Source organism: Delphinus delphis, chromosome 1 (genome assembly GCF_949987515.2).
Source record: "Delphinus delphis chromosome 1, mDelDel1.2, whole genome shotgun sequence".
In the NCBI taxonomy this organism is placed as follows: domain Eukaryota; kingdom Metazoa; phylum Chordata; class Mammalia; order Artiodactyla; family Delphinidae; genus Delphinus; species Delphinus delphis.
In genome coordinates this window covers 78,169,873-78,196,332 of record NC_082683.1, presented here as the reverse complement: position 1 = coordinate 78,196,332, position 26,460 = coordinate 78,169,873, and the positions used below count along the sequence as shown (strand labels likewise).

General features: G+C 40.6%; 1 protein-coding gene across 8 annotated transcripts in view; it reads right to left on the bottom strand.

The window, feature by feature from the left end:
• The window catches only part of LRRC8B (leucine rich repeat containing 8 VRAC subunit B), a 75,658-nt gene that overhangs the window by 39,474 nt on the left and 9,724 nt on the right, over nucleotides 1-26,460 (bottom strand). For 2 of the 8 annotated variants that reach the window (XM_060025175.1, XM_060025239.1), the window contains exon 2: nucleotides 1,151-1,259. The exons of 2 other annotated variants lie outside the window; for them this stretch is intronic. The gene's annotated coding sequence lies outside the window, so the exon portion shown is untranslated. Of the gene's footprint in view, nucleotides 1-1,150; nucleotides 1,810-10,366; nucleotides 12,103-13,188; nucleotides 13,389-26,460 lie in introns of those variants that run through there. 4 more of the 8 variants (XM_060025199.1, XM_060025207.1, XM_060025191.1 and 1 more) reach the window with 4 other exon arrangements.

The window sequence follows — 26,460 nt, the reverse complement described above, 5'->3', positions numbered from 1 at the left end:
AGTTCTGCAACCCTGTATGCTATTATCAAGCTAACAATATTTCAGGTACAGGGATGGTTTCAGTCTCATAAAACCAGTAACTTCTGATCGTGATCACTATAAGGAATGCTATATCTGCTCTACCACATTGCTAACCCAACGACAAAAATCAAATTGCCATGCATTGCAAATCAGACTAGTGTTTACATCAAGCTCATTTCTAACCACAAAACACAAAAGTTTAAGGTTCACCAAGTACTGAATGACCGTTAAACACAAAAGATGTTTAAAATAAACACTGCTACTCACTCAACCCCCTCCCCCCACCCCCAACAAGTAGTTATTCCATACCTGGTGCTTCTTTGGCATCGAGGGAATGGTGAGTGCTCTACCATTTCTATTAAACTGCATCACAAATAGCTGGTCAGATGCCTCCCTGCCTCTCACTATGAGCTCTTAGAAGAGTTCAGTGTGCAAGACAGGAGCTAACACACAAGAAGTTCTCAGTAATTGTCTGTTGAATGGAGAAAGGTGGTGGGAGGTGGAAAGGGGAAAGCTACCATTTTACTGTGCACTTAGTGAGGTACATATTATGACCTCAACTCAACGGTAGGAAGGGTGAGGATGGGAGGAACTAAGAAGCTTGCTCAGGCTCAAGCTCACAAAGGAGAAGAATTCACACCATCTGCTACACCACCTCTCCAATAAGCTATGTTAAAAGGAGTTTTACATAGAATGTGACATCGCTTAAAAAAACACCGACAATATCTTTTAGAGAAACTGAAAGGCACAATCTAAAAATCAGATCTATATAGTTTCCCTGTTCATTACTCAGTATTCCAATCTAGTGAAACAGAATCAGCAACTGCTCCCTCCATCCTGCTTGCCTCTATTAAGTAATGAAGATCAGCGTGAACAGGAGTGCATCCTACTGGCACAACCTCTTACAGAGAAACATTCACCCACCCCGTAACGACAAGAGGAATAACCCAAGTTTAATCTGTATTTAAATGATCTTTTCCATGGGTTTTCTTCCTGGCCTTCCTATTAAAATGTGGTTAAACTAAATTTATGCCACACCACCTAAATAGGACCTTCTTTCTGAATGACTTAATAAAGAAGTATCGCATGTCTTCAATCTGTTAGTTACTTTGTTAGGCTTAGTTCTTACCTGACACTCTTAGGAGGAAGGGAGTATAGCAGGATGGTTAAGATCAAGTTCTGACTGTGTCATTTACCATCTGCTTGATCTTAGGTAAACTCAGTATCAATTTTCTCATCTGTAAAATAGAGATAATAATGGAGTTGTTTCAAGAATTAAATGAGATAATTATAAATCTAATGTTTAGCATAGCAGGAGGTACAAAGTAAATGCTCAAAAATGACAATTTATTAACTGAGTAGTAGGTTTATTTAAAGTGAATTCTTTAAAGGTTGGCTTTAAATTATCCCGTAAAGAGAAACCAGACTGGATATTAGGGGGTTTGGTTTTCCACCCAAGCTAGAGATTTCCATGCCATGTTTTGCAATGTGTCACATGACTCCAGTTACTAGAAAGTGTTGTGCAATATAAATATAAATGTAATTTACCTCAGTTATTTAATATATGACACACAGGGAAGACCAAGTATCGTGAAGCCAAAACAATACAAGGCGATGCAACATTTTTAAAAAGTTAACCTGCGCAAGTACCCTCTACTTTTTGATGCAATGCCTGTCTTCCCAATCAAGATTCATGCTGCAGACAAGTCAGATATAGCCAGTGTCACCCAAGGCCATATTTTAAAATCTATAATCACAGATGCACAACAATGTGAACGTGCTTCATGCCACAGAACTGTACACTTCAAAATGGTTAAAATCGTAAATTTTATATTACATATATTTTACCACACAAAAAAAATCTATCATGTAAAACAGGAAGACTGTTCTGACTGCTTTAAAATGAACACAAATGGATTACACAAAATAAATATACAGCGGGCCCCCATGTACTCTAGAAAACATACCAACACATACAAATATTATTTTACTGTGTAAATTTGCTTTGTCCATAATTCATAGGTTATTATAATAAATACTAAATATTTCACTATCAATTTTTTTTACCTTTAATTGGAAGGATTTGGGTGGGGGAGATATGTTCTCACTAATTTGCCTAGAAAAGGTGTGGGTCTCTAGATAAACAGCCATATATGAAGCTAACACATTCAAATATCTTCTAGTGACTAGCTAGGTAAACACACACATGAGATCTTTTTTTTCTCCTAAAATAACCACTGAAGCACCCACATGTTTACAGCAATCAATAATAACTTGGGATGAATTTGCAAAGTATTTGATCCTCTTGTTAATCTTTTATTTAGAGGTCAATTCAGCAGAAAGCATCTAGGACAGCCTTACAGGGTGCGAGTGGGGTGAGGGAGAGGTTGGTGGTAAGGCAGAGAGATTGTGTGTGTGTGTGTGTGTGTGTGTGTGTGTGTGTGTGTGTGTGTGTGTGTGTGTGTGTGTGTGTAAGTGGTTAGAGAAGAGACATCATAATCCTTTACCTTAGTCATAGCAGACATACTTATCAGGCACTTATACTAGTCAATCAATCAATCCCGGAGGCTTTCACAATAACACGTATTTCTGTAGGACTGCCTTGTTACTTCCTTGGTCTCTGGATTATGTGTGGTAGAAATGTCCATTCAAGGCACGAGTGAATAAAGGTAGTGATCCATATCAAATGAGAGACAATTTAATAGCAATAGCTGCTCTGCCTCTCTATAGGGCTATACTGAAGAAGGATGAGGGAATGTAGTAATGAAACAGGATGTTTAAATGAAGGAAAGTAACCATCACCATGGCACACAGAAGACGACTATGAGGCATCACACCCTAACAGAAAGAACCCTGACTAAGTGTCAGGAGACCCGATTTCTACTCTCTACTTTACATCTAACTGACAGTATAGTGTTGGGCAAGTCATCTCACATCATCTGACCTGACTTCCCTCACTTGTCGTGTTCGAGAGACAGACAAATGATAGCTGGACCCTCCACTTCCTGCAATCCACTATCCCGCGAGTTGATTAATTGCTGCTGGAGCTAAGGGAGACCCAATCTGAAGAAACTCCTACGGAGTGGTGAGAATCAAGAAGGGCTTTGAAAGAAGAAGGTGACAGCACCAGGAAAAGCATTAACCCGAAGATGGCTGCTGCATGTTTCCTTAGAAAGAGAGCACACTGAATGATCTGCAATTGGAAACTAATAAATTGGGCTTGCCAAAAAGAGTAAAAGTGGGTCATAGCAAGAAAAGAAGGTCATCAGGTCAAGCATATGAGGAAAGCATTGATTTTAATTGAAGGGAAAAAGATAAGAGGGAACCTTGGAAGGGTCCTAATACTACCATCTCTCAGGCAGCGGGATTCGCCAGGATTCAGTCACTGACCAGTAGCTTCTCTGCTCATGCACATGCTCTCCTGGGATGACATCCTCTATTCTTAAGAATTATCCAGGGCTTCCCTGGTGGCGCAGTGGTTAAGAATCTGACTGGCAATGCAGGGGACATGGGTTCAAGCCCTGGTCCGGGAAGATCCCACATGCCTCGGAGCAACTAAGTCCATGCGCCACAACTACCGAGCCTGCGCTCTAGAGCTCGCAAGCCACAATTACTGAAGCCCTCACACCTAGAGCCCGTGCTCTGCAACAAGAGAAGCACTGCAATGAGAATCCTGTGCACCCCAACGAAGAGTAGGCCCCGCTCCCTGCAACTAGAGTAAGCCCATGCGCGGCAACGAAGACCCAACGCAGCCAAAAATAAATAAATTTAATAAATTTAACAAAAAAGAAGATAAAGGAATTATCCACCACCTCCCTGTAGATGATTCCCCAAAATTATATGACAAGCCCAGCTCCCTGATCCTAAACTGCAGAATCATCTCCCCGCTATCTTCCCAGCTATACACTGAGATGTGTAGAAAACAAACTCAGCATGTCCCAAACTGAACCTGCCATTTCTTCTCACACCCACACCAAACCTGCTCTTCCTGAGTGCCTGAGTATTGGAAGCAACATTAACACTGAGAGCTGAATGATGTTGAAGGTTGACAGCAACATCAAGAGCTCAGGCACCTAACCCCAAACCTTCTTTTCCTCTATTTTCTGAAATCAATTGGTTCTTTTCTTAAACTACTCCCTTCTTTTGCATCCCTGCTACCACTGCCTTGGGTGGAGGCTGCCTCATCTTTGAGGAAGACAGCTGAAATATTCTCCTCTCTTCCCTTCCTTCGTCCCATTTCCATGTTGCAGCCAGAGAGCTCTTTCTAAAACACATCACCTCCTGATGTGGTTATTTGTTATTATAAGGACAATGTCTCAGGGAGGTGGTGGGGGGCAGCAGCTGGCACTGGAACACGACGGAAACGAGTGCTATCCAGCTTCTCTTGTGGTTTTATTAGCTCTTGCTATTTCCTTCCCAGGAATGCTAGTGTCTGACCACAAAAGGCTGGGCAGACTGGACATATTCTGTGATCACTCACTTGAGGACAGCTGGAATAGGAAGAACCACACGGCCACATGGCTCACCCTGGGCACGCACACAACCTCACAAGTTGGATATGGCTGCCTTTAACTTCAGCTCATGCTGCCCGCGTCATGGATTCTGATACAGTTTGGACTACTGCTGTGAGAGGAAGGAATTTTTAAAGCCTCTGGCTCTGTTTTCATCTACATGTTACTGGTGTCTATGCTCCCAGAGATCAGGCATTTTTACAGAAGTTTTATTCTGCTTCCTGGACAGCAGCAGTCATTGCTAGGGCAGTCAATTCTGGAAGCATAGAGCCATGATCACTCCTCCTGCTGAGATGTTGCTCTGTGGATGTCCTGGAGCTGCTTTAGGTAACTGCAAACTGCCCACTTTTTATTTATCTTCATATCTTTTGTTCCCCTAACTCTCCACTCCCCCCACAAGTGAGGGTAAGAGGTAGGGGCTGGTTTTCTCTGCTCCCGGTGTGGAAAATATGCACTGGAACGATTCCCAGGCCCGTCTCCACCGCCATCTGCATGGGCTAAAGCAAACCACTCGCCCAAGTCCAGACCGCCATGTCCTCGACTTCAAAACGTGGCCAATCATACTGGCCCTAAGCTGACAGTAGTGGTAAAAGAAATACTGTGGAAGCATTCTGAAATCATTAAAGGTGCACATAAATGTAAAGGGGAACTCATTAGAGAAAACTTTTTTTTTTTTTTTTTTTGCCAGTAATTTTAGAAGAGGATGTTTTTGGCCTTGGAGCATTATCCTAAACTGAAACAAAACAACCCATGGGGGCCTCCCTGGTGGCGCAGCGATTGCGAGTCCGCCTGCCAATGCAGGGGACACGGGTTCGTGCCCCAGTCCGGGAGGATCCCACATGCTGCGGAGCGGCTGGGCCCGTGAGCCATGGCCACTGAGCCTGCGTGTCCGGAGCCTGTACTCCGCAATGGGAGAGGCCACAACAGGGAGAGGCCCGAATACCGCAAAAAAAACCCAAAACAAAACAAAGAAAAACAACCCATGAAGTGAGTCTTATTTACACCATCTTGGTTCCAAGGAAACAAAACGGCAAGTGTTACAAGGTCACTGACACCCCCTCACACTTAAGTCCTACTACAAAGTCAGAAAGAATTTTTTTAAAAGGCACAGGGGTCCAGGTAGAAATATGTGACCAAAACACAAAACTGGCAGTAGTCTCCTCACTGTGAGAAGATAATAACGCGAGCAGAAAGTTCTTCTCCAAATCCACCTTGCAATGATGGACTGAAAATGGACCATTCACACTATCAACTAGGGATTTAAAAAAGAAAGAAAAAAACAACACCTGCAACCTCTGGCTCACAGTGCCAATGAACTGCAGCCATGCCTGTCTGCCCAACCCAGCGAGGACTTTGAAAACATCACGGTCAGCCAAGACTGCTTATCTCTTCCAGCTCCTATTTTCGCTGGAAGAAGGTGTGGGAAGTAAAGCATTGAGCAAGAGAATTAAGAGAGAAATAGGTCAGTTTCGAAAAAACCAGCTCTTGTGTCATCGGTGTTTCAGGTAAAAAGTCCACTTTCACCTCGGTGTTAAATCAGTGCTTCATGTTTGCAACTTGGTTAATGGCTGCTGGTGGTCAAAAACATTGGTTTTCATTTGCTCCTCTGCTGGAGCAGAAAAATGTCTGGTCTCCATTTAGGATAAACATAGTGAGTTGTCTCTTTTTCCGACATTACCTTCTCTGACACCACCTGGGTGTCCTGCGATGCAATCCTATCCTGATACTTAAGTTAGTGCAAGATTCCACAGGTCTAAGTGCTCAGTCCCACAAGACTGCCCCCACTTTAGATGCCAGTCTCAAGCCCCAGTTACTCAGATTACCCACACTTTTGTTCAACTTAATTACAAATTCAGGGGCTCCCACAACCCCCTCCTCAAGGTTGATAATTCACTAGAATGACTCACAGAACTCAGGAAAACGCTTTAGGTTTACAGGTTTATTGTAAAGGATGCAACTCTGCACCCGTCAAACGGAAGAGATGCATAGGGAAAGGTATTTGGTGGTGTGTGTGGGGAGGGTGAGTGGTGGGTGTGGAGCTTTCATGCGCCGCCTGAGTACGCCACCCTCCCAGAACCTCGGTATGTTCACTCACCTGGAAGCTCCCACCCTCTGTCATTTAGGGGTGTTTCTGGAAGTTTCATTACATAGGCATCATTGATTATGGAGGCCATTGGAGACTGAAAATCTCTAGCCCATTGGAGACTGAAAATCTCTAGCCCTTCCCCCGTCCTCAGAGGTCAGGGGGTAGACTGAAAGTTCTAACCCTCTAGTCACCTGGCTGGTCCCTCTGGCAGCCAGTCCTCATCCTGAAGCTCCCTAGGGGCCCATCCAGAGTCACCCCATTAGCATAAAGCCAGGTAGGGCTGAAAGGGGCTCATCATGAGTAATAAAAGATGCTCGTGCCAGGAAATTCCAAGGGTTTTAGGAGCTCTGTGTCAGAAACTGAGGGCAAAGACCAAATATATATGTATTTCTTATACCACTCATAGACTCCCACTGCGTGAGAATAGTCTTACAGGAGGGCTAATTCTTATTCAAACTAGCTGCAATTTGAAACAGTGCCAAGCAGTCCACTTAGAAGGCCAAGCTCACCTGCAAGGGCCAAATAGAGCAGGCAGTCATTTAAGCCACGGATGTCCTGAGTTAATGACTTAGAGAAGTTACTTCTTAAGGGACCCCTTCTCTGACCAGGCCCTTCACAATGTGTTCTTTTAGTTCTCTATTCCTTGTTTTCACAGCACTTAGCACACACCTTCGTGTAATTGTTCGATTAAGGTTTACTTCTCTCCCACTAAAGTATAAGCTCTATACTTTAGAGACAGATACATGTCTCATGCTCATCATTGTATCCCCAGGGCTTAGTAGGCAGAAGCTGCTAGTAAATATTAAATGAACATTAAAAGAATTAAAATTAGAACCCCCTCCCCCCCTTGCTTGGAGCAAAGACCAGAACAACTTCCTATAGTGACCACAGTATCTTATCTTCAAATCACCTAATTCCACATGACATGCAAAGGCCGCTGAATCCTTTAGGAGATAAAGTCTCTATTCCAGCCCTATCAAAAAGAGAAAAGAGATTTAGCTTAGCCATGGCCTTAAGAATAATTTGAGGCAGCTCTGGGGATACTGAAGTGATCAGAGTAAGGTCAGGCTTCTAAAAGAACCCACAAAGAACTAATAGCAATCAGGTAGATTGTCCACATTCCAAAGAAGGTGAGTGGTAGGGTTTCTGCACATTGGGTTGGCCTTGGGCTTTAGAATTCAGAGGACTCTGCAGCTTCACTTGGTGTTAGCAAAGAAGAGAAGCCACGTTCTCTCTGGAACTGTGATGGCTTCCCAGGAAACAAAAGCCACATTCCCAGTCTGGAAGTTTAACACATGACTTCTAAACGAGGCTGGGGCTTGGTGTGGCTCAGGGACAAATCCAGCTGCACAGCCTGCATCATCTCCTGTCAGTGACCGAGTTTTCTCCTTTGTGCACAGCAAATGAATCTACGGTTATTTCTTAGCAACAGACTTGAAGGTAGAAGGATTGCAGCAAGAAAGCTAATGGTGTCTTTTCTTCCTGTCTCCATTTTTTTCCCCCTAACCCCTACACAAGAAATAACATTTTTCTATTTACATTTGACAACATCTTGTGTTTCCATTGTGGGAAGTCTTATTCACTGAAGGAAGGCAACAACTTAGTCACTGTTAGTTGAACAGAGATAGAAATGAAGAGGGCCCTATGTGCCACCAACTTGTGTCATGGCCAGAGATGGGGTACCGAGAGAGTATAGGAGGACTGTCACATCTTGCATCCACTAAGTGTCCTCAACAATCATGACCTAGCTTCTGCTGGGTGCTAAGCATCATCATCCCAGATTTTGAAAGGGACAGAAAGGTGTCAAACTCAAACATGAACTTCAAAAAGACCTTATGCTTTGGTAAATAAAGCGTGAATACAAGAAAGATCAAACAAATGGATTACACAGTTATGTTTTAAGGCAATATATGCCAAAGAAATAATAGTCATTGCACAGGTGTTACGAGTTGGACCAAGAAAAATGCATAGGATTTATATAAATGGGAGGTGAAGGGATGAGGGGTAGAAGGGAGGATTAATATTTTTTGTGAAGGAATGAGGAACAAGTAAAGAAGGTAGGAGGAAGCCAGGGTGAATTTAAGGAGTTAGTGAAGAGACATGTGTGGGTGGAATGGAAGTTTTGAGACAGTAATAATGGAGATAAGAGTGGAAAGTAGATTTGGGTCAAATGAAGTCTAGAATGTCAGGCTAAGAAGTTTTCAAGACACAGCTCAGCCCTTAGCATATAACAGGCACCTGAGAAATAACTGTTTTGAAATAAAAATATCACTTGTTGAATTAACAGTCATATATTTTTATGAGAGCAGAAAGGAATTTAGATTTGATCATACAAGCAGTAGGGAATCACTGATGGTATCTGAGCAGAGGAATGATGGAAAAAAATACATGTAAGGACATATTAGTGTATATTAGGGAAATTAATTTGTAAGCATCAGGAAGAATTCATTGGAAGGGATTTGAGAATGAGAGCAGGAAGCCTAATTCTATATATAGAATTATATAGAATATAGAATATAGAATATATTCTATATAGAATATATTCTATATAGAATATAGAATATATTCTATATAGAATATATAGAATATAGAATATATTCTATATAGAATATAGAATATATAGAATATAGAATTCTATATAGAATATATAGAATATATATATAGAATTAGGGTATATATCAGATCACCTTGTGAAATAAAACATAAAGGACTTCATAATTAAAATATCAAGTAGAAAAGTAGTTATGCTTAAAAAAATTACGCTTTCAGATTAGCCAGTAAAATGATACAACTGGACAAAACAATTAGATTTTGAGGGAGCAGACTTTTCCTAAAAGTCTTAATTGATGTTTTCAAAAGAGAAGTGGATTTGATTAGGTTTTCTACACTAGATGGTACTTGAAAACTTTGGTAGAAATTAGATGCATTGGGATAAAAATATCAGTTTTAGAATTAGTAGCCAAATATTTCATGCAATGTTATAACACATAAGAACAGTCATTTAAAACACACACACACACACACACACACACACACACACACACACACACACAATGGTGCCTGATACACTAGTGGCCATGTTAGATACACCCTAAGCAAGCCATCAGCCCAAGAGTATACCGGGCCTTTCTTTTGGAAAAATCATTAGGCATTATGTCACTCACCATGCAATCAAATCTCTGTTTAAAATCAAGTTACAATTACTCTAATTATGGGCCTACATTTCACTTGATTCACAGCTGGTGCCTAATCAAACAGTTCTGTAGGCTTCAACACAAGGTAACTTAATAAAATTCAGTGGAAAAAGTTTTTTTTTTTCCCCCTTAAGTTTTCTTTAAGCAACTGACTTACCAATTTAGGCATCAGAAATCTTATTTCTATAAAAATTACTACATGAACTAAATCTAAATCAAACCAAAATGCATCTATTAAAAAACAATACTCATGTCTCATAAACACTTTGTTTAAATATTTCCCAGCAACAGCCTTGTGTGGACAAACCGGGAAGTGAAACCAAATATGATCATATTGTGAAAGCAGAGTAAAATGAAAGAGTACATTTGGAATTAGCTGAAGCACTATTAAGATTTCATTTAAAAACTCATCCCTTGGAAACATCAATTTAATTAAAGCAGTAATAAGAGGAATTGCAAAAGCAGAAGTCTTCATTTTGTTGTCTGGCCATTTCCCTCAATGCGAATGCCTTTTCCTGTGGCCAGGTTGGCTCATCTGAAATGCTAGCGCTTACCTGGTGAATGCAGAACAGGGTTAAGCTATCATTTTCATGCTACTAAGTCAGCCCTGCAACAAAACAATCACAGTCTTTAATGACTTACTTTGGAGAAATGTACCTTTTGCTTCTAAGGTAACAAGCAAATCCCACTTCTCCTAATTGTTTTGCTGGGATTACTGTCATTTCCTGTATTTTACTTTAAATTATAAACTCCTTAAAAACAGGAACCATATTTTACAGTTGGATTAGATTGTTTTTTAACTGAGTATGAAGACTCAGTGACCCAGACATAGCAAGAGTTATAAATATATAACGATTATTCTTATTATTATTCTTATTCTTATTGTTCAAGGATAGTGTCATCAAACAAGACTTGTCACAGTTCATATTTTCCTTCTAGTCAGAATCATAAATCCCTGCACTCCACCACCATATCCCTCATTCCTAGAAGGATGCCTGGGGAAGAGGCAGCTAGAAGATACCTGTGCAAAAACAGAATGAAGTCTCACTATTATTTTTTATTCTTATTTTTGATTTTAAGCAGGATTTGAGTAAGCTTAATATGAGAAATAATGCAATATTTGTACGGGTATTTCTTAGCAATCTAAATAAGGTAGTTCCTAAACTACTTATGACTTCAGCAAGTAATCAGGTACCCCCTGTCAGACACTGCACAAACACAACGCAAATGCGAACATCAGTGCTACTCTGCAAACAAAGCAGACACACTGCTGCTACACACGAGGATGAAATTTAAAGGGAAAAAAACCTATGTAAGTAGTGACATCCATTGGCATGTACATGTGCCTGTATAAACATGTGTGTGTGCATAATAGTATACATAATCATGCGGGTAGGGAATTCGATAAACATTTGCTAGCCTACTCTGTGCAAGAAGTGTATTACTCCTAAGAAGATGAGGCAATTCTATTGCCATCGCGTAAACAGATTGAAGAGACTGCCTCTGGGTCTAACGAGCTCGGCTATGAACCCATAAGTCAGTATGGAGGCAGGCCAGCTGCCTAGGCCGTCTCCTTCCCTCTGCTCACCTCATTTTCTCCTGGTTACCCTCTCACTCCCTGTACTTTCACTCTAGTGCCTGATACTTTATGCTTGTAATTACTGGATTCTCTTGACGGGGGAGAATTTGTTGAACATTTGCTGTGGTGTGGGCTAAATAGGACAAGAAGGAATGACAGTCACTAAATGACAATTTATTTTACTTCTGCATTTCACCTCATATCTACCCTTAAAATACTCAAAGTTAGGGAGACGGGAAACATACACAAAATGAATAGGGAACAGGAATACATATAATCAAGAATTAAACAGCATAGTTGAGACAACAGTGAGATACCTCTGCATAATGCTTTCAAGTTTATGGAGCATTTTTTTCCCATAAGTCATTTAAATCACTCACCTGACTTTACGATAAGGATACCAGCTCAGAGAGAAAAAAATAAGCTGCCTAAGTCAGATGTCTGGTGAACAAGAGCTTGATCCCATAACTGACACCAAATATCGTGTTGTTCTCACCATCAGAAGCTGCCTCTCACAAAGGCCAACAATTATAGTTCAGGGAATGGAGAAAGCAGCACAGCTGATGTGCGTCTGAGCCTTTCGGGATATGCAGGAGCTAGATCAGGAAGGGCAAGAGCAGGGAGTCTTGAGTGGGGAAGAGCAATGAGGCAGCAGGTCCCACTGGGGAGGGAATCTTCATAGCCAGAGATGACTTCACAAATAAGTGAGGCACTTAGGACAGTTAGGACTTAAGATTCCAGAATGAAGAGTATGGCTTGACCTGACTCACAAAAGAGAACCATTATAGGTTCTAAAACAGAATGCAAGCAATGTTTTAGGAGAAGTAACCTAGTGGGGCATGGGAGATACACTGGGGCAGGAGAAGGGAGGGGAGGCAGAATGGAGGCAAGGGTACCAGGTAGGATCCTACTGCAGTAATTCAATAACTGAGTAGTCAGGGCCTGAACAGGGGAGTGTCAGTGAAAATGACAGGAGTGAATTTAAGTAGCAGTAACAGAAAAAATCAGACACTATTGGCTGATGGGAGAGATGAGGAAAGGAAATAGGAATAAAGTTGGGTGAAAGGCTTGATCATAAAGTGTGAGTTAATATTCCAATATTCATTGGAAGATCAATGAGCAATCTGGTGAATTTGCTCTTTCACTATGAATCAAGGATAATTTACTAACATAATTAAGGTTTTATACCTTTATTAGGGATTTGGTGTAGCTAAGTTTTGACCAAGTACTGCTCTTGGGAGTGAACCCCATGGAAAAGTTGAAGAAGGTGAGGTAAAAAGGCCATTTAGGTTCAGATCATAAAGAGACTTGGGTACCATGCTATGGAATCCATGAAGGTTTTTATACAAGGAAGTGAAATGATCTGGTCAGTGTCAAATTTCAAATTTAGAAGTTTAGTATTTGCTGCTTTGATAGCAGCATGGAGGGTTCATTAGAAGGGGGAATGTACGATATAAGTTAAGAGACCAGATCAATAGTCCAAGGGATAAAAACAAGAAAGAAGGCTTGAACTAAGATGTGACTAAGCATGAGGAGAAGGGGGGATAAAAGCAAATACTTTTAAGCACTTTTAAGTACCATCATTCTTTAGTACTTTCAAGCAGGTACTCTGCTAAATAGTTTATGGGCATGGATTCTAGAGTTACTCAGGTGTTGATCAGGACTGGTGGCAGACTAGATATTAAGCCAAGGCTGAAGGACAAAAGACCACCCTGGTTTTGGCCACAAGGTCAATGGTGAAAATTGGTCAGTGGAGGCTGATGAATGTGGTTTTTAAAAACACTGAGTTTGCAGTACCTGTGGGTCATTTAGGTGGTGAGGTCTAGTAGGCAGCTGGAAATAAACTGGAGCCTGGGGAGAGGAGAACATATGTGTTTGTTAGACTGTTCGTTTTTGCTGCTGACCTTGGCCAATGTTGGATTTCAAGGCTTGCACTTGGTAATTTGGAATAGAGAAGTAAACGTAGACTGAGTCCATCTCCTGCATAAAGGAGTTAGTTCACTTAATACTTGCCTTTGTGAATATTTCTATTTAAAGATGAGACAATTTAATTTTTTATGAAGGCAATCAAGTTGACTAAAACATGTCTATATGTTATAAAACACACACACACACACACACACACACACACACACACACACACATCTCTTTGTGTGGCTTCTACTTGTCTGCCCAACTGGAGGTAAATAGGATTCGAAGATTTTTTTTTTTCCACTACGCGGGCCTCTCGCTGTTGTGGCCTCTCCCGTTGCGGAGCACAGGCTCTGGACGCGCAGGCTCAGCGGTCATGGCTCACAGGCCCAGCCGCTCCGCGGCATGTGGGATCCTCCCGGACCGGGACACGAACCCGTGTCCCCTGCATCGGCAGGCGGACTCTCAACCACTGCACCACCAGGGAAGCCCAGGACTGGAAGATTTTAAATAACTTCCAGGCTCCCTGTTGTAGGTGCTCACTACCATCCTGATCATGAATGGCCAACTCTCTAACAAAATGTCTAAGGGCATATTTTTCATTGTACTTCAGTGTAAAAAAGCTGCTCTCCCATGCTAGTTAAACTTCATTTTGTGCTTTAAACCTGCTGGTTGGTTGTAGGAACAGTGAATATATTTAGCTCATCAACAGAGTTAATAGAAACAGGAAGGAATTTCAGATGTGGTATGTTTTGTATTTTTATAAATATCAATCTTTCCTTTGCTAGCTTTGTTAGAATTGGGAAATGTATCCTTGGGGAATCTAATTCTGAAGAATACTTCTTGTTTTGTTCTTCTCTATGTAATTTATCTCTGTTTAATGTACTATATAATTATTTTGTCTATTTTCTGTGTCTAGGCGGTAAGCTCCAAGAGCACAGACCTTTTATCTGTAAGGTTCAATGATGTATCCCCAGCTTTTAACGCAGATAATAGGAGCTCAATAAATAACTGCTGAGTGAATAAATCACAGTCCTGTGATTACTGTACTTCAAGAACTTGACGTGTTTTTCCTTAGCAATCATGACTCAATCTCCATGTTCTAACTTCTTCTTGAACCATGCTTTCTATTTACATACTCCAGAGAAATTCTTTTAGGACCTGTATCATGGTGGGATCCTGCAGGGCATTGAAGGTTATTGGTACAAAGAAATGAACATGGGGAAAACTGTAGCCAAGTGTCAAAACCTCCTAGGTTCTCCAGGTGATTCCTCTGCGTAGTTCTGTCTTATAAGGAAGAGTTATGATTCTTTTACCCTCCTACCCTGACTTCTGGTTTCCTGATCTCAATTCCTGTTTTCAGCATCTGCTTCAAGCTAGACTTCCCTTTGGTATTCTGACCCCAGCTTACCTGAGTTTGACATCTGTTATTTTCATTGCTTGACATTTTGATTTTGTGGGGGGTGGGGCGGGGGGGTTAAACCTAGAGAATGGTCTAAGCCTGTATTTCTTACACAGCCTAGAAACTCACATAACTTAAAATTATAAGATATTATAGACTACTTTCCCCTCAAGGTTCTTATTGCCCTTCCCTGTCCCCCTTATAAATCTAATAATTTCCGCACCACTCTGTCTGATGGGCTAATCACCGTGACCACTTGCATTCCTTATTCTATATAAATTTTTTTTCTGGTCAATTACATTTGGTAAGTAGGAATTATTATACAATCAAAGACACGAAGAAAACCACTACCATTCTCCAGATGCATATTACGAATGAAATTTAAAAGGACTTCAAACTTAGAAAAAAAGAGATGTGTTCTAAGCTACAAATTTATGCTACAAACTATCCATTTGATGTCTAGATATATACTAGAAAAAATACTGTACTTCTGCACTTTTTTGTGAGATGTAGTCAGTATACAACCTAGGCTATGTGCTTTAAGTCATTGGATTGGGTCTAATTTAATTCATAGGCCAACAATTCCAAACGCATCAATTCTACCAGCAAGCCAATGTTTAGAAAGGCTCTCTTCATCTGCAGAGAAGACAATTCACTTGACAGCACTCCTTTCTTGAGAAATGACTCAAATCAGTTAGACTGAAAATAAATCTAGAGGGTACACAGCTGTCATACAGCCCAAAGTAGTCCTCTGAGCAATAACTTGATTCATTTTTCCCTAACTGTACAACTGGTTCTGCAAACAGGATTGCAATCCAACAATGCATTTTTGCCCCACTGTGAAGAGAGAGCTTTTCAGTGCCCGTGTTGGATTCCTTTATACTTACAGGTATGGTAAACTGCACATAGTGATTCCTTGATTTTATTTAATGAGAAACAGACATTTAAGCTCAATGATCTATGTCAACCAGTTACAAATAAGGTCTCTAAAATTAGACAATAATATTTTATCAATGTTAGCATCAAAGTCTGAGGGACAGACAGGTACCAGATTGCCTCCTGGGTATAGGCAACTTATTTATTTATATTGTAACATTCCTTCATTATTAACTTTTTATTATGGAAAATTTAAAACATACACAAAAGTAGAGAGAGTAGTAGTATAATGAAGCCCATGTGCCCATCACTCTGATACAACAGTCCTGATACCCACTCTAACTGGATTATTTGAAACAATTTCTAGACATTATATTTTATCTGGCTTATTTCAGTATGCATCTCCAAAAGGTAAAGAGTTTAAAAAATATAACCACAATATCATAATCATACCCAGTAGTGTGCTGATAGGTATTTTACAACCAGTTCTCTGGCCAGGGGGGCGGGGAGGGAGGAGGGGGATGGCCCTGATTTGTAGTCTTTGCCAATTTCCGTGGGGTTGATAATAAACGTGCAGCACACATTCAGTACCTCGACTATGCAGACATTAGCTATAAATAACCTTAAGAGCACAGATAACAGCAAATTATAGAAAAATTAGTAGGAAGTGATAAATTTTGGGTGTTACTTTTATTTTAATACTTCAAGTTTGTGTAATTTTTTAATGCTTGTGTTTAACAACTGGCTTGCAAAATTCCTGAAAACATAACAATCGTCTCTCGTCAACTCTAGCATACCACTGAATCACATCCAAATAATTAATAATTCCTTAATATTACCAACTATCCAAATTTCTCTCCTATTTTTCCTCAGCAATAGAGAAACATTTTAAGCAGGAAGGAAGAGGGAACTTTGCTTCAGAAAGCTACAGCAAAGAGTTAGGCTTTCTAAACGGTTGGGTGCTTCTGTGTGTAACTGTCTGCTGTTAAAGGCTGTTTCCAGGTGGTTAAATTAGGTGCCGTCATGCATATGTGCCTCTATATTACTGGGCAATCAGCAGTGTTTTTATTTCGCTTTTACTGCCCATTCTCAGGCACACGAGAGAGAGAGTTTAAAAAGGAGTAGAGAAGGAACTTGGCAGATGGGAAAATAAGTCCTTTCCAGGTAAACAACCATAAAATGATGGAGTGTTCTACAAGAAAGATTCCTAAGATGTGACACCTTCTGTCACACCACTGTTGAAACTCAGTTTGTAAAAGCCCTCTTTAAATGTGCCTTCCAGAACTGAATACGGCATGTCAGGTGTGGTGGCGGCTAAGACACCCCCTAAGTGGGTCTGCTGTCATCCCTGATGAGGATGCCAGGCTGCACTGTGACCCCACCTTCAGCTCATAGTCAAGTCCAACTTAAGTCTCGTAAATGAACTAGTGTCTACCGGCACTCACCCAGACTCCAGAGTGTACATTCATGAACTCCCTCCCACCACCAAATGCGTTTCCAAACTATCTTTCCAACATCATTTCCCACTGCGCCTTTGAACAAACCCTTTATTCCAGATAGGCCAGCCTACCCACCGTCCAAAAATATTACGTACCATTTTTATATTTTAAACTTTTTATTATGAAAACTCCCTAATACAAAAGTATAAATAATAGTATAAGGAAGCCCCATGTACCCTTCACTCAGCTTCAACAATTATCAACTCATATCACACCCATGCCCAGGATTACTTTGAAGCAAATCCTGGACGTATCATTTCACAATTATTTCAGTACTGCATACATTCTGTCCCGTACGTCTCTGCTCAGATATTTCCCTTCCACCCCCTTCACCTTTCCAAATTCTATCTCATCCTGCCAGGCTCAGTTTGGGTCTCACTTCCTACATTGTTTCCACTGAACTTGTCACTTAGTTATATGTCTCCTTGGGCATCTCCCTTATTGCTGTCCTGCTGTTCTGTACCTCCTAAGCTGTATACTCACAATGTCATTAGCCTGGAAAGCAGGAAACTGCTCTCACTACACAGACAGTGCAATGATAATGCTTAGTAGGAAGAGTACTAAAGAATAACAACCTGGTTTTAGAAAGTTTATTAAAATTTGGTACACCAATTTCACACAGCATATTGACTCAATTGCTTATATGGCAAATGTCTCATGGCATAGAACAGGGTGTGCCCACAAAGTATGACAGGCCAGAAAGAACACTAGACATGAAGCTAAAAGAACTAGCTCTTCTCCTAGTCCTTCTGTTTGTGTGTCATGTTGGGTTATATTGAGTGACTTCTCAAAGTTCACCTATAAAATAGGAATTAACTGTAGCCATTCTCTATCTCTCTCTCTCTCTCTCTCTCTCTCACTGGACTGTCAGAGTCAAATGCGATTATGTATGTAAAGATGGCCTTGTAATTACAAAGCATGTTGTTGATACACATCATTACCGGTAAATGCAGAAACGGCTGGCCATCTGATTTGATAATAAGAAAAACTATTGCTTTGGATCCTGAATATATGAGAATAAATTTAAGCTCTCAACAGGGAAAATGGGAATGTGAAAGATAGTACAGAGATCAGATGGGATTTAGAACCAACAAAATTAACCCTAGAGGAATTCAGGAGCATACCTGGATTCTAGTTCAAACACCACTGCCTTATAATTAAAACAGACCAATTAAAGGACCCCGAAAAAGAGACTGCAAAGGAAGCAAGATATACTGTCAGCTATTTAAGAAAAATTCCTGTTACGTTACTTAAATGAAAAGGCAAAATTCAACATCTGATGCCCTCCTTCAAATAAAACTGCAGAATTATCCCCCAAAATGGCTATAATTCTGAATTTATTTTCTCCTAGGACATTTTCAAAGTCTTTGACTTCTCAACTTTTCCTTTTGCTTTGTCAAAGAACAATCATTACTATCACTCTGCAAACATTTATCATATTATACTAAACACTACTTAAATTACAATAGAATTGAGGTCTCTCCTTCCTCCAGCAGAAAAGAGGATAGATGGCTTTATCAAAAAAATGCTGTTCTGCAACTGACACTGCTAGCTGTCATTGGAGTCCTGTGAGAGACAGGTTCAGCCTATGTAAACCATCCATTAGAATATTAATATTATACGTTTTCTTGCAAGTAAACGAAAATTACAAGGGGTGAGGAAAAGGCTTAAATTTTTTAAAACTCTGGATAATCTAGGCCAATGTAGAAAAAAGGGTTTTTCAACTTTGGACATTAACAGAATTTAGCAATAGTTGGTAAAAACAACAGCTGCTAAGCCTGGTAAACCCACATGAGATTATTAGGTCAAAAATCACAGAAATACAGAGAACATTTCAAAACTCCCAGCACACTGACAACAAAGCACCAAAGTGAAATCTCATTAGGAAAGGAAATGGTTTTAGAAAGAACTTTTTTTTTTATAAGACTGCTGCACCATGTGTAACATCTCTGAGGACTTCACTAGAGAGGAAAAACACAGAATCAAGAGTGAACTACAGAACAGTTTCCTTCCTCTGTTCCCTTTCCCCTCTCATCATTCTCCAATGCACACACCAGGCAACTCTCTGCATCCTTACAACTCATTCTCCATTCACAAAAACACTGATACAGAGATTTAAAAAAAAAATCATCATTTTTCAAAAATGAGATCATATTGTTAGAATAAACTTTCTCTCGTCTAGATCACTTTAAGATAAGGAAACTACCAGTCACTGATTCAGTCACCTTCATGCAGAACAGGAAAAGAAACAAAGGAGCTCCAAGGCTTCTAACAGATAAAAATGAGAATTTTATGCTCTCTAGATTTATGTGGCTTCTGAGTATTGTTACCCATGCCGATCAATTATCATGAAAGACTTTTCAAAGTTAAAGTCTACACATCGCAAAATATGCATTAAACATGTGAAGGACCATACGTTTTTTACTTGTTCATTTGCTGAATAATTCAAGGTTGAATTTCAGAGAATGTGAAGATTGAACAAATTTCAGGCTATAACAAAAACTTAGAGGCTTTTCCAATCTGGTCCTGGGACAGCTATAATTTCTTCTAATTTGTAGTGTTCCTGTACAATCAATAACTATATAAAAGCCTAATTTTCCAGCATTAGGTATTTTGACTCTAAAAATAACCAGGAAAAAGTCCATTTAAGCCTAGTTAACTGAAACAACAAATTATAAATCATCAAAAGACAAATCAAGTGGAACCTACCCTAATAGTTCTTCCTAGGTAGATAAGACAAAACAAGCCCAGTGTTTTGTGAGGCCCTTACAAGTAGCTGATGTGAGGATGAAGTAGTCAAGTTCGCTCAGTATATTGTAACACTCAGTTGTGGAAGCTAATGCTCACTCACCACAAGATAACCAACCACATGTAAATATTCTTCTAAGCCCTTTATATCCATTAACTAATTTATGCTCCCAACAACTCCATGAGGTTATCTCCACTTTACAGATGAGGCAACTGAGACAGGGTTATGGGATTTATCTATGCCTGCACAACCAGTAAACTCGTAAGACTGGCAAGAATGTGAATAATCTTCAAAGACATCTCTGAGGGGAATAAAAAGTAGCTCAGCTCAATAAAATGAACAGCACACTAAACGTACATTCGTTCATTCACCCCTTCCTTCAGTCATGGGTGTAGCAGGAGGAGTCAGCAAAATGACTAAGGAGAGTGAACTCTTATCCTGACTAACATCTACCTTATTTGCGAGCTAAGCTACACAGTCTCTCAGAACACCAGCTTAATCGTAAAAATAGACATAGCTCTACCCGGCCTTTCTCCCTTCACATTGATGATAACATCAAATGCAATGGATACTCCTTTCGCCCAGGAGGCTTCAGAAAACAACTGCCCATGAAGGAGGAAACTCCTGGCAAATACAAGCCCTGCTCCCCCCATAAAACCTACCCAACGTGCCCACAGTTTTCAAGCCTTCTGGGAAACAAGGAACTGTCCTGTGTGGAGTGATTACCTGCTTTCCACAGACTTCTCCTGTGCAAAAAGAATCATTATTCTTCCCACAGAACACACACTACTTCTCCCAAGTCTTCTCTCATTTCTAGTAAGACACTCATGTTTAGAAGCTGTCTTAATCCATTCGGGCTGCTATCACAAACTCCCATAGACTGGGTGGCTCAATCAACAACATTTATTTCTCACAGTTCTAGAACCTGAGAAGTCCAGTACTAAGGTGCCAGAAGATTCAGTGTCTGGTGACAGCTCACTTGCTGGTTCACAGAAGGACCTCTTCTCGTTGTGTCCACACATGGTTGGAAGGGCAAGGAGCTCTCGGAGTCTCTTTCATAAGGGCACTAATCCTATTCTTGAAGGCTCTACCCCCATGACTTAATTACCTCCCAAAGACACCCCCCCAATACCGTCACCTAAGGGTTAGGTTTTAACATATGAATTTTGCGGGGGACATACTCAGCCTATAGCAAAGCTATGATTTTTAAAGTTGTGCTAATATAAGTACATTCACTGGTAACCTGAAATTTGAGGATTTGGGGGACTCCATAAATAATCAGAAGGAACTTAGTCCCTTCCTTCTACAAAAAACTGAAAAGTTATAAATTATAGTAAAACTAGTAAAACTTCAGTAAGCATAGATGGACTTATGTAATTACCATGGGATGCTTGTGATGAAAGAAAATGAGAATATGTACTCCTATGACCTCTTCCTCAAGTTTCTTTCATAAGAGCCTCCTCTGCTCCACCCCCACTGCCCTACTGGGTCTCCCAACATGACCTCTCACATCTCCAACACATCCTCCACATAACGGCCAGCATCACTTCCCAAAACAAATCTGATGTTACCTTCTGCTTCAAAACCTTCCTTGTGGCTCCTGGGCTCCTCCTGATGAAGCTGAGTGCTGCTTATGGGGTTAAAAATGTATCTCTAAGGCCACCCCAGGCAGAGGCTGAGCCAGAATCAGCACTGGGAGTTCCAACTCCCACTCTAGTCTCCAGTGTTCTCATTCTTGCATTCATGACACAAAGGGGAATAGCTGACTTTGGCAGGGAGGCTATACTGGGTATATATTTAAAAAACTCAAAGTGTGAGATTGATTCCAAGCATATTTTCACATCAGTGTAAGAGACATTATAGCAGATAAAACTGGCAAAATACTATTTCATCAGGCAAAAAGAAAGGAGCCACATGGCCAAAGAAACAAGAATTTAGAGCCAAAAAGAACTTCAGGCCCTCATGCCACAATGCAACAGACACATAGAATGTTCACCTACTTTAGCTCCAAAAATTTGATTCACATCCCATGACTTTACATACTAAAACATTGTGCTATAAAAACTATTTTCCCTCTACATAAAACACAAACATAAAACATAAGTGATGCATAAGTGTTTTATAAGTGATTATAAAACATAATATTTGGGGCTTCCCTGGTGGCGCAGTGGTTGAGAGTCCGCCTGCCAATGCAGGGGACGCAGGTTCGTGTCCCAGTCCGGGAGGATCCCACATGCCGCAGAGCGGCTGGGCCCGTGAGCCACGGCCGCTGAGCCTGTGTGTCCGGAGCCTGTGCTCCGCAACGGGAGAGGCCACAACAGTGAGAGGCCCGCGTACCGCAAAAGAAAAATAAATTAATAATAATAATATCCAATTTAAAAATAAGTGTCTGGAAATTGGAATTGGTTAATTGGAATATTTTATTTAATCTTTGGGTATTTCATTATGGGTGTCTAAGAACCTGATACTTGAAGATGTAATATATGAAAGAATGAACATACATGTGGGAAGGTTAAAAACTACCTGTGGGCACCTTCTCCCAGATCTTATGGAAAACACTAATTTCCATAATATAGAGAGAATATTTAATTGTAATTCTAAAACAAGCACAAAATAAGTGCACATTAGTTTAACCACTTATTTTTAAAAATTCAATGGATGGGAGCAAATACTGCAAGCTATCAGTAATCAAGACAGATTTGTATTTAATTTTTTAAAAAGTCTAATACTGATACATACTTTGAAGGGAGGAAAACCTAAGCTGGCAAATCTCCTCTACTGAATGATTAAGTTGAACAATACTAACTCAAGCATAGGATTAACAACTGGTAAACCATAAAACCAGCCCAAGATTCCTCCCATGTAATATGCTCCAGTAGATTTGTCTTTTGCAGTGGGGTGACTCTGTGGCATTTATTTCTGTACTACATCCCCTCCACAGGCTCCTAATGCTCTTTGCTCACCTTCATGATTATGGGTAAAGAAAGGTCTGGTGAAGTGTAGAACAATGGGAAAAGTAGGACCTGAATCAGCTCATAACCCCAGTGCCCCCTCCCAGTTGGGTTGGTCCAATTCTACCACCAATAAAGAACCACCCATGCCTGAAAAAACCCAGATCCCTTTTTAGCATTGTGAACCATGTAGGAGATGCTTATTATATCTGCTTTGTTCTCTATTTCTACGGTGCCCATCACCATAGCAACAAGGCACACAGATGGAAAAGTAGGCTAGAAATACCTAGAAATGGGGGTGGGGATGGGGACTATGGAAGAAAGGGCCTTTCACTGGTTAAGAGAGAAAAAGGCTAGAGTTCTTCTATCAACACAACACTACGGGGCACTTCTAATGGAAAAAGTAGGTTTTCTTTGCAACAACAGAAAGCAGCCTAAAAACTCAATAAATATCAGTGCTTGTAGGAGGTAGAGTGGCTAACTTTTGGAGGTTTTAAAACCAGGTCTATTTTATTAGAAAATCTTGTGTGCAAATCAAAACCTTTACACAGCATCCAATTTTGGAAATTACACATTAGTTCCACAGCGTGTGTGATTACTACTTAAAATTTTTGGTTATTTTGTTGTACTAAAAGTTGAGACATCTGTTAAGGAAGTGTGGCTGGGAAGATAAGTTGATACAATGAACATTTTCCTGAAAGTGACAAGTTTATCTTCCAAGTTTTTGTACAAAATATCCCCAGAGGAAATCACTGGGTGGAGTGGTGAGGGTGACTGTTGTTTCACCCTAGGGAGTCCCTGTCCCCGTCCCGTCAAAACTGGGACAAGGCCTTTCCCACCTCCAGGCCCTCTGCTGTCTGTAAGAACATCTTCACACTCCAAGGTCTCTATTTTGGTTTTTGTTTGTCTTTTCCTTTTCTACTGCCAGCCTGAGTCCTCCTTGTTCATAATTTTCTAGGACATTTGGAATGCTTGGGATATGACTTATATTGTTACTGGTCAGGAAATAGAACAAGGAGCCACACTGGCCACATAAGCTACTTGGGGAGGTTTTCTACATAAATAAAAATGGTGTACATATGAAAAAACAAGAGATGCTTTATGGACCAAATTGAGAGAGTTTAACACTAGCAACTTAGAGAGTTTAGCAGAAAAAGCAATGGACGACTTTATGGGAATCTTAGGTCCTTGACTCAGCCGCTACTAGCTGTGACACTGGATAATTTTTACTTTGCCTTTTACAACCTTAATGTCTTATCAGTAAAAAGAAAAACTGAGATGGAACAGGGATATGAACTTGAGGTGTTCTAAGGATGATTTCAAGGCATGTTAAAATGTTATGCATATGTGTGTAGTATTCTGGGAAAGACCCTCAAGGATACCTATAATATAAAAAGGTTAAAAATCGATACTCTGTAAGATCTCTTCCACATAACTCTACAATACCATGACTTGAATCAACTTACCCAAATAAACTCAAGGCTTTGAGCTCAGACTCAGGTGAGTGTAATACTCAGGTCTTCTCAAAAGTCCTCACCCAAGGGACGCTCTCCCTGACCACCCTGTGTCACCAACCACTACCAGCCGCCAACCGCCCTCTAGCCCTGTACGCTGCTTCATTGTTCATCAGAGCACTCAGTACATGATATTATATGTTGGATTTGCTTATCGTCTATCTTCCCTCCTCTAGGATGTACGCTCCATGCTGTTTTCTTCATTGTTGGATTTATTCTCAGTGCCTGGCAAATATTAAGTGCTCAAAAAATATTGAATAAGTTTTTTCTTAATCCATAAAATGAAGCATGGCAGACCCAAAATTCAAATACATTTTTTTTCTTTTAAAAAATCTGGGGGGGGGGGAGCTTCCCTGGTGGCGCAGTGGTTGAGAGTCCGCCTGCCGATGCAGGGGACGCGGGTTCGTGCCCCGGTCCGGGAAGATCCCACATGCTGCAAGAGCGGCTGGGCCCGTGAGCCATGGCCGCTGAGCCTGCGCGTCCGGAGCCTGTGCTCCGCAACGGGAGAGGCCACAACAGTGAGAGGCCCGCGTACCGCAAAAAAAAAAAAAAAAAAATCTGGGGGCCTGCTAAGAGCAATGTACTCTACTAAGCATTTTGTGAGCGTATCTGTCTTACTTAATCTTCATATGATCACATTAAGGCAAGCTTTTCAATTTTTAGAGCCTTCTATAAAGTAACACATCTGGGAAAAGGAGGCAGGCAACATACTGTAGAAAAAGTTGTTTCATCAGGTACCAGATCTACAGCTAACTTGCAGAGGCTGCTGAGACAAGCCACAATCCCCTTATAAACTCAGTATCCACATTTGTACCCTGGGAATAACACTTGCCCCATCTCCCACAGGTCATCAGGAGAATAAACGTGCATATAAATGCTTCAGTATGTTAGAAGTGATGTACAAATGTATAATAGAGTAAGCAATGTGGTGGGGGGTCCCTGTAAGGTGTTTCAGTAGGATCTGCTACAAGCTGCTGGGAGAAGGCAAGAGCACAGGGGACATCTGTACAGTGTCCTTACATACAGGGTGTCAAGAGCATCCAGGATCCAGGAGGACCCAATAAAGACTTACTAATCAATGGGAATGATAGCCAGGCTCAACTCCTCTCCCTTCAGAATGCATTACTCTGTAAAGAAAAAAATGTCCCAAACCTAGCCTGGGACCAAACTTTTTTGCATGTAATTCACAACCTCCTCTTGGAAAGAAATTAGCATTCCTGATAAAACACTGCAGAAAACTTTTTTTCAATGGGATTAAGACTTGCTCTTAGAAATCAGTCACCCACTGACCTAGGTGACTGTCAGTCAAGCACCTGGTGATCCTTACCAACATTCTATTTGTATATAGTCTAACAATGCGTATAAAAAATTATGTATTATTTCTAAATATTCTAGGAGAGTTTGAGTGTACATCCCTAAAATGGATAATGGTGATTCTATCACTTTGGTATCAAATTAGCTTCCATCAAATCTTTTTAAAAGAGTGATAAGCTCTAACCATGTTCTTTCCCTTTTGAATGTTTTTGTCCACCAAGAAGAATCTTTAAATTGGCCTATTGGGGCCTTTTTCCTTAGAGTTGACAAGCGAATTTGACTGAAAAGTTTTCTTTAGCACCCAAACCAGTTGATCTTCAAAGTGGGGTAAGGGGTTTGGGGGCTTTTTGTTTTTGGAAAGGAGGAGCACTCTGGTAGAATCTACTTCCAGATCACCAATTAACCTTCGTCTAAAAGTATGTGCTTCAGAACACCTGATGTCCAGCTGGTTCCTTCTGGCCATCTCCCTTTTTTCCCTTTTCACAGTCATCCGCTCCCCACGTTCCACAAGAAAGGTAAACATCTCATTTCTCAGGAGTCTGCTTGTGGTGCATTGCCTTGGGGAGTAAAAATCTCCAGGGCTCCAAGCTGAGGGTCATTTGAAATACCTGTAGGGTTCTAGATGTTAAGAAAGTGATTGACTTTCAAGACTGAGAAATCCTTTTGGGAGTTGGGGAAAGTATCCATTTCTTTGCTTCAAACAACACTGGAGGGAGATCCAATCAAGTTGTTAAGACAAAAGAACATGGAAAATCATTTTTGTGATCAATCACTAGGTAGCTTTTGTCATACACCTCAGGAGTTTAAAAAATAGAGTGGAATTATACTGCCTTCATTCCCATGCACTTATATA